Here is a 12,376-nt window from a genome sequence, read left to right as displayed (position 1 = left end):
TTCCTTCATCACGGGCCTCAAATCGAATTATATCCGGCAGAGACTGCTGGAGAAGGAGGTCCTGGACTTAAAAAAGGCAGTGGCCACTGCGCGATCGCTGGACGTGGCCCAGAGAAACTCTGACTCTTATTCTTCCGGCCATGCGGCCCTCACTGCCTCGTGCGTGCCGAGGGGGCCGCCATCTTGGAATCAGCCATCTTCCCCATCCAGGTCTCAGACCAGCTCTACGCCGCCGGAGTCCCCACACAGTTCACCCAGGAGTCCTACTACAGCGGCAATGTCTCGAGGCCCGAAATGCTACTTCTGCGGCCAGGCCAAGCACCCCAGACAACGATGCCCAGCGAAGGACGCTACATGCTTCAAATGTAAGAAAAAGGGGCATTTTAGCAAAGTCTGCAGGGGGAATCCGATTTCCAACTCCGTCACCGCCTCGTGCATGCTGTGCGGGCCGCCATCTTGGGATCCGCCATCTTTTCCCGACTCAACGGCCGCCCAGGGCCCAACAGTGGCTTCGATCACGGTGGATCAATCCAGGCCACACCCGTTGACAAAATCCATGATGGACATACAGGTAAACGGGAATTTAACAAAATGTTTAATTGACTGTGGGAGTACTGAGAGTTTTATCCACCCTAGCCTGGTACGGCGGCACTCATTAACGGTAACCCCTACACAGAGCAGAATTGCTATGGCTGCTAAGCCCCACACTTCGAACATTTTGGGCTACTGTGTGGTAACACTGACTGTAAAAGGCACAGACTACAAGGATTTTAAACTCCTCATGATGCCAGAACTCTGTGTTAATGTAATCTTGGGCCTGGACTTCCAGTGCCACCACGAAAGTGTCACGCTAGCATATGGCGGGTCCCAGCCGCCACTCACAGTCTGTGGCCTATCAACCTTAAAAATCAGCCCGCCCTCTTTATTCGCTAATCTCGCTCCGAACTGTAGGCCCATAGCGACCAAAAGTAGACGGTACAGTCTGGAAGACACACACTTTATCAAGGCGGAAGTGGACAGACTCCTGCGGGAAGGCATTATTGAATGCAGTACCAGCCCGTGGCGTGCCCAAGTAGTCATAGTTAAAAATAGCGAAAAGAAACGGATGGTAATTGACTACATCCAGATTGTTAATATTTATACCCAGCTGGACGCCTACCCTTTACCCCGCATATCAGAAATGGTCAACCAGATTGCGCAATACCGAGTCTTCTCGACTATCGACCTCAAATCCGCGTATCACCAGCTCCCCATTAGAACGGAGGACCGCCCATACACCGCCTTCGAGGCGAACGGGCGCCTCTACCATTTTCTCAGAGTGCCCTTCGGGGTAACAAATGGGGTCTCGGTCTTCCAACGTGAGATGGACCGCATGGTTGACGAGAATAAACTACAAGCTACCTACCCCTATCTGGACAATGTCACTATCTGCGGGCACAACCAGCAAGACCACGATCTAAATCTTGCGAGATTTTTAAAAACTGCCCTAAAGCTGAATCTAACCTACAACGAAGACAAATGTGTCTTCAACACAACCCGTCTCTGTATCCTCGGCTGTGTGGTGGAAGATGGGGTAATTGGACCGGACCCTGACCGATTACGCCCCCTAAAGGAACTGCCCCTGCCACACAATCCCAAAGCTTTAAAAAGGTGCCTGGGATTTTTTTCGTATTATGCCCAATGGGTGCCCAATTACTCTGATAAGGCCCGACCCCTCATTAAATCGACGTCCTTCCCACTATCAGCTGAAGCTCGGGAGGCTTTCACCAGTATTAAACAGGACATTGAAAGGGCTGCAGTGTGTGCAGTGGACGAATGCATTCCCTTTCAAGTCGAAAGCGATGCGTCAGACTTTGCCTTAGCTGCGACCCTCAATCAGGCTGGGAGACCTGTGGCCTTCTCCCGAACCCTTCAGGGACCTGAAATCAGGCACTCTTCTGTCGAGAAGGAGGCACAGGCTATAGTGGAGGCAGTGCGGCACTGGAGACACTACCTAGCCGGCAAACGTTTCACCCTGCTCACCGACCAGCGGTCGGTGGCTTTCATGTTTAATAACAAACAAAAGGGGACAATCAAGAATGACAAAATACTCAGGTGGATGATCGAACTATCCACGTTCGACTGTGATATTATGTACAGGCCGGGAGCCCTTAATGAACCCCCAGACGCCCTATCGCGGGGAAAGTGTGCCAGCATTCATACGGACAAATTACAGGGTCTCCACAACGACCTCTGTCACCCAGGGGTCACCCGACTATACCATTTTATAAAGTCCCGCAATCTGCCCCACTCCATCGAGGAGGTCAGGGCAATGACCAGAGCCTGCCGCATCTGTGCGGAATGCAAGCCTCGTTTCTACAGGCCTGACCGTGCACACCTTATCAAAGCCACGCAGCCATTCGAACGCCTAAGTCTGGACTTCAAGGGACCCCTTCCCTCTGCCGACCGTAACGTATACTTCCTCAATATCATTGATGAATATTCCCGCTTCCCCTTCGCCATTCGCTGCCCAGACATGACCAGTGCCACGGTCATCAAGTGTCTCTGTAATCTATTCTGCATGTTTGGCATGCCGAACTACATACACAGCAATAGGGGGACGTCATTCATGAGTGACGAGCTGCGCCAGTTCTTGCTCTCGAAGGGGATAGCCGCTAGCAGAACCACTAGCTACAACCCCCGGGGTAATGGGCAAGTGGAAAGGGAGAATGCTACTGTTTGGAAGGCTGTCACGTTAGCCTTAAAGTCAAAAGGCCTTCCGACCTCCCGCTGGCAGGAAGTCCTCCCAGACGTGCTCCACTCCATATGGTCTCTGTTATGTACTGCCACTAACGCTACCCCTAACGAAAAGATGTTCGTTTTCCCCCGGAAATCCACCTCGGGCATATCTCTACCCACGTGGCTGACGTCTCCGGGGACAGTACTATTGCGGAAGCACGTGAGAGGCCATAAAACGGAACCCCTTGTGGAAAAGGTACAGCTCCTCCATGCAAACCCTCAGTACGCCTATATCGAATACACTGACGGGCGAGAGGACACTGTTTCCATAAAAGACCTCGCTCCCTCGGGGAGCGGAGAGAACGATGGGAGACTACCCGATGAAGACCTACACTACAAAGAGACAGGACGCCCAGAGGTATCAATACCCAACTTTAACCTGGAGGACACTGCAGATAACCTGGAAGACACTGCGGAGGCCTGGACAACGGAGGAACCAGAATCCACTCCACTAGAGGCACCCCAACTGGCTTTGCGCCGATCCCTGAGAACTGCAAAACCTCCTGACAGACTCACTTATACCAACTTTTAAGAAACATCACCCCGATGGACTAAATCTATAGAAGGGGTGAATGTAATGAAATCTGTTTGTCTTGATTCTGTATTCGTTTTGCACTCATGTATATTACCCTCCCCCACGGTGTATAGTTTCACTTCCTCTTTCCCGACTAACCTGGAAGGTTCCAGGTCTTGGCTCTTGGCTCCGCCCCTGACTTCTCTTACATAAAGATCCCAGGATCTGTATGACTCATTCCTGTGAACCAGTCGGCGTGTTGAGATGTTAGCTCTGATCTTAGTGATTAAAAGCCAACTTGTTTAAGTCTATAACTTCTAGTTTTGTGGTTATTGAAGGCCCATCAATTTAAAGGCACATACACTACAATTCCTCCCCTTTTAGTTAACCAGTACATCATATTTTAAGTAATTATTAATTACAAGTTATAAGAAAAATAATATACATATTGCTGTAGTTAATTAATTATAAGTCAGTCTCTCAGGAGGCTTCCTGACTCGGTCCGGATAACGCCTCGGGGTTGTAGTAGTTTCTGGTGGTGTAGTAGGCTCTTTTAGCAAGGCTGATTCGGCTTGAATGCCAGTGTCGGGTTCATCGGGTTCCAGTATCACCGGATCGGAGGTAGATATGGGTATCTCTACTTCATCGTTAGACGTATAGAGTTGTGGTGTAGGTTGTCCCTTTTTGGATGACTTTATGATTTGGTCAGCATGGCGCCTTATTATGCTTTCTCCGATGTCCACGGTATACATCAGTGGTCCTAGTCGTGTGCAGATAGTTCCAGGCTGCCATTTCTCGGTACGGTAGTCCCGGGCCAAAACTTGTTGACCTATCTGGAAGGTTCTAGTTGGCCTTTCATTCATGCCTTGAAACTGCCGGTTCTCCACGTCCCTTCTGATGTTGGGCTTGACCAAATCCAGCCGGCATCTTAGGTTTCTATTGAAGAACATCATGGCGGGAGTTTGGTTGGTAACCATATGTGTTGCATTCCTGTATGCGAATAAGAAGTTATCCACCTTGTGCTGAAGTTTTATGTCTTCATTACCCATGGCCTTTATGGCCTTCTTGAAGGTCTGGACAAACCTTTCAGCCAATCCATTGGTGGCGGGATGGTATGGGGCGGACGTGTAGTGCTTAACCCCATTGTTTTTTAAGAACTTTCTGAATTCTTCGGACACAAATTGCAGTCCATTATCAGAACATATCTGTTCCGGCAGCCCATTCCTGGCAAATATGGTCCTTAATACTGTGATGGTTTTTTCCGTGGTGGTGGAGGACATCTTTATTACCTCCGGCCACTTGGAGTGTGCATCAACAGCGATTAAGAACATTGAGTCCATAAATGGACCAGCAAAGTCGATGTGCACCCTTTGCCAGGGAGATGAGGGCCACTCCCATGGATGTAGAGGGGCTTGTGGTGGAGCGTTTTGGACCTTCTGGCATCCTAGGCAGCTCTTGGTCATTTCTTCGATGTCTCCATCGATACCTGGCCACCATACAAATGCCCTAGCTAGGTTCTTCATTTTCACTACACCCAGATGCCCCTCGTGAAGCTCCTTTAGCACTTTATCCTGGAGTTTGGGTGGAATCACCACTCTGGATCCACACATCAAGGTTCCTTGGCACACTGACAGCTGTTCTCTTCTTTGCGAGAATGCTGGCAACAGTGGTTCGCCATGTGCTGGCCATCCCTTCACTGTTAAATCGTAGACCTGTGAGAGAGTTGGGTCATTTCTCGTCTCCCTTTCAATGGCAGAATTTGTTACTGGTAGACATTCCACTATGGTAGAGTGGAACATCTCTACTGGGTCTACTGTAGGTGCCTCTTCTACCGTTGGCAACGGTAGGCGCGATAAACCGTCAGCATTCCCATGCTGTTTTGATCCTTTGTATTCTATGTTGTATTGGTGCGCCCCTAGAAAAAGGGACCACCTCTGTAGCCTTTGCGCTGTCATAATGGGAACACCCTTTTTAGGGTTGAATATGGAGATGAGGGGTTGATAGTCAGTCAACAAGGTAAATTTTTGTCCGTGTAGGTAATGGTTGAATTTCTTCACTCCCCATACCAGGCTGAGTGCTTCCCTGTCGATTTGGGCATAGTTACGCTCAGCTGAGTTTAATGAGCGTGACGCAAAAGCTATCGGCCGTTCTGAGCCATCAGGGAATTTATGGGATAATACTGCTCCTATGCCGTAAGGGGATGCATCGCACGCCAGTCTGATTGGCAGTGATGGGTTGTAATGAGCCAAAACTTCTTCGGATGTGATTAAGTTTTTGCATTTATGGAAGGCATGTTTACAGTCTTCGTTCCATTTCCAAATCACTCCTGTTTGTCGAAGTTCATTAAGAGGGTGTAGAAGAGTTGATAAGTTCGGTAAAAATTTATGATAGTAATTTATTAATCCCAGGAACGACCTTAATTGTGAAACATTTTCAGGTGCTGGGGCTTTTATGACCGCTTCAATTTTTTCAGGTGACTTATGCAACCCTTCATTATTAATTATGTGGCCACAATATGATATCTGATTTTGGAAAAATTCGCACTTGGGGCGATTTGCTCGTAGGCCCCATTCTTTCAGCCTAGTGAGCACCTGCTCCAAATTGGCAAGGTGCTCGTTGTCGTTTTCTCCTGTTACAAGGATGTCATCTAGGTAGCATTGAGTCCCCGGAATCCCTTGCAGGACTTGCTCCATAGCTCTTTGCCAGATAGCTGGAGCTGATGCAACTCCAAAAACCAGTCGATTGTATTGGTACAGGCCTTTGTGTGTGTTTATCGTGAGATACTTTTTAGAGGCCTCCTCAACCTCCATCTGTAGATATGCCTGTGCCAAGTCAATTTTGGTGAAACGTTTCCCTCCGGATAGTGAGGCGAAAATATCTTCTATCCTCGGAAGAGGATACTGTACTATGTGAAGGGCCGGGTTTACAGTCAGCTTGAAGTCTCCACAGATGCGAATTTTTCTCTGTTCTTCAGATTTATCATTATTTAATGCTTTTTTCATGACTGGAACGATGGGTGTTGCCCACTCGCTCCAATCTATTTTGGATAATACGCCTGCCTTTTCCAAATTCTCCAGCTCTGCCTCGACTGCTGGACGAATTGCGTATGGCACTGGTCTTGCCTTAAAAAAATTGGGAATTGCTGCATCTTCCACTTTTATTGAGGCGGTGATGCCTTTCAAGGTTCCTAGTTTCTCTTGAAACACTTCTTTGGCGTTGGCCAAGATGTCTTTTAATCGTTCAGGTATGACGTCATCATTGTTTATTTTCTTACTGGTCACCGTCAGTGCCTGAATGGAGTGCCAGTCTAAACGTATCTTTCTGATCCATTCACGTCCCAACAACGGTGGACCACCATCTTGTAGAATGTATAAATACAACTTTTGTATTTCTTTGCCGTTGTATACAACAGGCACTCTTATTTTTCCTTTGGGGTATACTTTCTGCCCCGTATATGTTTTTAAGATAATGGATGTGTCTTTCAGAGGTATATGCGAAAATAGCCTCTCGTATTCCCGTCGATTTATTACGGTTAGAGCTGATCCTGTATCTAGCTCCATTTTAACAGGGGACCCTGCTATCGTGAGGGTAACCCAAATGGTTTGGTAATCATCTTTGGCAAGTACATTATGTAATTTGAGACAGCTTAGTCTCTTGTTTTTGGAGTCGCTATCGCTCTTCTGGTCTTCGGAGCTACTGTCCGTCATCATTTGTACCTTCCTGTACTTTCATTTATTGATTTTTTTTTTTCTGTCTGTGGATTTATTTTGTCCAGATCGGCATACCCGTGCAATGTGTCCAATCTTTCCGCATTGCCTGCATGCTTTGTCCTTGAACCAGCAGTCCTTCTGGTTATGGGTGGATCTGCCGCAGCGATAACATCTTTCGAAACCCTGTGTCATTTCATGGGTGCCGAAGTTCTGTGTCTTTTGTTGTATCTCTGCAGCTCCTCTTGCTGCTGCTTCGTATGATACAGCCATACTGAAAGCTTTGTCCAATGTTAAATCTTTTTCAGAAAGCAGCCTTTTTTGTGTTCCTTCACTTAAGAGACCGCAAATGAATTTGTCTCGAAGATAATCTGCTACTCCTGCCCCGAATTGGCAGTACTTTGATAGCTTTCTTAATTCGGTTAGGTAATCAGCGTTACTTTCATTCTTGTGTTGATTTCTCTTGAAGAATTTGAATCGTTCCGCTATCAGCAGCGGTGTTGGGTTTAAGTGCTCCTGCAGGGTATCAACAATTTCTTTAAAATTCTTGTCCTTTGGTTTGGCTGGAGTGATTAAATTTTGTAACAGCCCGTATGCCTTTGCGCCCATTAGGTTCAGCAGTACTGAAGCTTTTTTTTCATCTTCTATTCCATTTGCAGTGCAATATACCTCTACTCTTTCCACGTATGTGGTCCAATCCTCTATTTCGCTATCAAAAGCATCAATATTGCCAGACTTAGGCATTTCAGAAAAGATATGGTGCTTCCCGTGCTTTCCCGCCGCTGCTGCCGATGACAACGCTGTTTCCCACGTTTTCCGTTTTGTTTTTTTTATTTGTTTACCGTTGGAGACTCGTTCCCGCCTGACTTTTCTTTGCAGGTCTGAACGCTGACCTGCTCGCCGCGCCAGCCGTCTCACGAGTGCTCCCTCCCAGTCCGTTATTGCTTGCCTCCAATTTCGCTGCCTGTCTCAGCTGTAGAGCCAGCCGCTGGAGCCCCAGCCTGACGCCCAGGAAGGATTAGCGCAGTACCTGCCACCAGCTTGGCCAGCTGGTGAAACCACAGCTTCTCTCAGTTTCTTGAGTCTTCTGGACGCCCGAGGAATCGATGTCCTGGAGGTGCTGCCGAATTGCAGGTAAGTCCGTTTCCACCTCGTCGCCACTGTAGTGTCCGTGTGTTGATAAAGACACTGAAGACAGGAGTTGGTTCATAGGTGTTTACTAAGCAAAGTCTGGGGGGGGTTCTAACGGATATACACAATATACAGGCTAATATAGCCCGAGTGGCCATTACCGGCATTACAGCACACCTGGGGCTCTTAAAGGCACATACACTACACCTATCACCATTTCGTCTGGTTTTGAATACCTCTTAATGTCTCTTCACTTCTCTTTTGTTCTCTCCCTGCCCCCAAACTGGCCTTTTAATCGGTTTCATTTCCTGAGCTTCTTCAGTCTTGACAAAGGATTTCGACCTGAAACCTTGACTCTGTTTCTCTCTCCACAGATGTTGCCTGGCCTGCTGAGTTTTTCCAGCATTTTCTGTTGTTATTTTAGTACTTCGTACCTGTTGGACAGGACCAATGTCTGCGGGACTTGCTTCTCAATCTCTCCTAAGTCCCCGCTATCCGTCTCCCTAGCAGACCTCTTCCTGAACCTGTGCTTTCCTCTGGGGTGTGACTGTATTCTGGATAAAACTGTCCAGAAATTCCTCCCCCTCCCGTATGTTTCGGAGTGTCCCTAACTTGCTCTCCAGCTCAGTGACTCTGAGCCGGAGTGACTGAAGGCAGCGACAGTCCCTGCAGATGTGGGAATCCGGGACAGTCTCGCTGTCCACAAACTCCCACATGCTACAGTCCCGACACATAGCCTGCCCTGCCATCGCTAGAGTTTTTTTTATTGATAAGCTTATCTAAATTAGTTAAAGTATTTAGTCAAGTGATTAGAGTTATATTAATGAATTCGTTTATCCAGTTAAGTTATCAATCCAATAAAGTACTAGTTATTGCTCCCCAGCTCTTAGTTTAAAACACTGCACTAGTTTAGAGACTAAAAAAGTACTTCCCAACCAATCACCTACCTGCTGTCCTGTGACGTCACTCCTCGATTTATTTTTCTCTCTCTGCTCCAGTCCCCGGTCAGGTCAGCTCCGCCTCCGCGGAGGAGGGGGCGTCTAATTTACAAAAAAATAACCCAACCACGTGTGGAGATTTTAAAAAAATAACATTAAAAAAGTGAGTCTATTTCTGGCAATCTCATTGGGCAAACCTCGTCACATGACTCTTCTATTCCTGCAGCCATTTGAGCTGAGCATCTGACTGGAATACCAAAGGATTTGGATTTCTGTAGCGCCTTTCACATCCTCATGACATCTCAAAGTGCTTTACAGCCAATGAAGTACTTTTTGAAGTGTAGTCACTGTTGTAATGTAGGAAACACAGCCAAGCTCCCACAGACAGCAATGTGATAATGACCAGATAATCTGTTTTAGTGATGGTGATTGAGGGATAAATAATGGCCCCAGGACACCGGGGAGAACTCCCCTGCTCTTCTTCGAAATAGTGGCCGTGGGATCTTTTAGATCCACCTGAGAGGGCAGACGGGGACTCTATACACCTCATCTGAAAGACAGCACCTCCGACAGTGCAGCGCTCCTTCAGTACTGCCCCTCCGACAGTGCAGCGCTCCTTCAGTACTGCCCCTCCGACAGTGCAGCGCTCCTTCAGTACTGCCCCTCCGACAGTGCAGCGCTCCTTCAGTACTGCCCCTCCGACAGTGCAGCGCTCCTTCAGTACTGCCCCTCCGACAGTGCGGCGCTCCCTCAGTACTGCCACTCCGACAGTGCGGCACTCCCTCAGTACTGCCCCTCTGACAGTGCGGCGTTCCCTCAGTACTGCCGCTCCGACAGTGCGGCGCTCCTTCAGTACTGCCCCTCCGACAGTGCGGCGCTCCCTCAGTACTGCCACTCCGACAGTGCGGCGCTCCCTCAGTACTGCCCATCCGACAGTGCGGCGCTCCCTCAGTACTGCCCCTCCGACAGTGCGGCGCTCCCTCAGTACTGCCCCTCCAACAGTGCGGCGCTCCCTCAGTACTGCCCCTCCGACAGTGCGGCATTCCCTTAGTACTGCCCCTCCGACAGTGCAGCGCTCCTTCAGTACAGCCCCTCCGACAGTGCGGCGCTCCCTCAGTACTGCCCCTCCGACAGTGCGGCGCTCCCTCAGTACTGCCCATCCGACAGTGCGGCACTCCCTCAGTACTGCCCCTCCGACAGTGCGGCGCTCCCTCAGTACTGCCCCTCCGACAGTGCGGCGCTCCCTCAGTACTGCCCCTCCGACAGTGCGGCATTCCCTCAGTACTGCCCCTCCGACAGTGCAGCGCTCCCTCAGTACTGCCCATCCGACAGTGCGGCACTCCCTCAGTACTGCCCCTCCGACAGTGCGGCGCTCCCTCAGTACTGCCCCTCCGACAGTGCAGCACTCCCTCAGTACTGCCCCTCCGACAGTGCGGCGCTCCCTCAGTACTGCTCCTCCGACAGTGCAGCGCTCCCTCAGTACTACCCCTCCGACAGTGCAGCGCTCCCTCAGTACTGCCCCTCCGACAGTGCGGCGCTCCCTCAGTACTGCCCCTCCGACAGTGCGGCGCTCCCTCAGTACTGCCCCTCCGACAGTGCGGCATTCCCTCAGTACTGCCCCTCCGACAGTGCAGCGCTCCCTCAGTACTGCCCATCCGACAGTGCGGCACTCCCTCAGTACTGCCCCTCCGACAGTGCGGCGCTCCCTCAGTACTGCCCCTCCGACAGTGCAGCACTCCCTCAGTACTGCCCCTCCGACAGTGCGGCGCTCCCTCAGTACTGCTCCTCCGACAGTGCAGCGCTCCCTCAGTACTACCCCTCCGACAGTGCAGCGCTCCCTCAGTACTACCCCTCCGATAGTGCAGCGCTCCCTCAGTACTGACCCTCCGATAGTGCAGCGCTCCCTCAGTACTGACCCTCCGACAGTGCAACGCTCCCTCAGTACTGCACTGAGTGTCAGCCTTGTGTCAGGTGAAGGACAACACAGAGGAAGACCTCTGCCTTGGGCTCCCCCTCTTGGAGAGACAGGGAGCTGCCCTGAGTTCCCTGTTGCATCGCTACAAGTGCCGACCTTGATTATTTAAGTCACCCCGCTCCTCGGCAGCTCAAAAAAAGCGAGGAGATATCTTTGATCAATCCCTGGGCACGTTACAGTTTCTTTCAATATCTGGCCAAGGACAAGCACTCACTGGAACATAAGCAGTGAGATAAGAACATAAGAAATAGGAGCAGGAGTAGGCCATTCGGCCCCTTGAGCCTGCTCCCTACAACCCTTCACTCCCTTATCGTTCAAAAATCTGTCTATCTCAGCCTTGAATATATTCACTGACTCCGCCTCCACAGCTCTCTGGGGAAGAGAATTCCAAAGATTCACGACCCTCAGAGAAGAAATTCCTCCTCATCTCTGTCGTAAATGGGCGATACCTTTATTCTGAAATTATGCCCCCTAGTTCTAGATTCCCCCGCGAGGTGAAACATCCTCTCTGCATCTACCCTGTCGAGCCCCCTCAGAATCTTATATGTTTCAATAAGATCCCCTCTCATTCTTCTAAACTCCAGTGAGTATAGGCCCAACCTGCTCAACCTTTCCTCATAAGACAACCCCTTCATCTCCGGAATCAACCTCATGAACCTTCTCTGAACTGCCTCCAATGCAAGTATATCCCTCCTTAAATAAGGAGACCAAAACTGTACGCAGTACTCCAGGTGTGGTCTCACCAACGCCCTGTACAGTTGTAACAGGACTTCCCTACTTTTATACTCCATCCCCCTTGCAATAAAGGCCAATATTCCATTCGCCTTCCTAATTACATGCTAACTTTTTGTGTTTCATGTACGAGGACACCCAGATCCCTCTGTACCTCAGCATTTTGTAGTCTCTCTCCATTTAAATAATAATTTGCTTTTCTATTCTTCCTACCAAAGTGGATAACCTCACATTTTCCCACATTATACTCCATCTGCCAAATTTTTGCCCACTCACTGAACCTATCTATATCCCTTTGCAGACTCTGTGTCCTCCTCACAACTTGCTTTCCCACCTATCTTTGTATCATCAGCAAATTTGGCAACAGTACACTCGTCCCTTCATCCAAGTCATTAATATAGATTGTAAATAGTTGAGGCCCCAGCACTGATCCCTGTGGCACCCCACTAGTTACAGTTTGCCAACCTGAAAATGACCCATTTATCCTGACTCTCTGTTTTCTGTTAGTTAGCCAATCCTCTATCCAGTCTAATATATTACCTCCAACACCATGAGCTCTTATCTTGTGCAGTAACCTTTTATGTGGCACCTTATCGAATGC

The sequence above is a fragment of the Somniosus microcephalus genome, chromosome 10, assembly GCF_052327205.1.
Source record: "Somniosus microcephalus isolate GS21.2 chromosome 10, FLI_Smic_1.0, whole genome shotgun sequence".
NCBI lineage: Eukaryota > Metazoa > Chordata > Chondrichthyes > Squaliformes > Somniosidae > Somniosus > Somniosus microcephalus.
Note: the sequence above shows the minus strand (reverse complement) of the source record.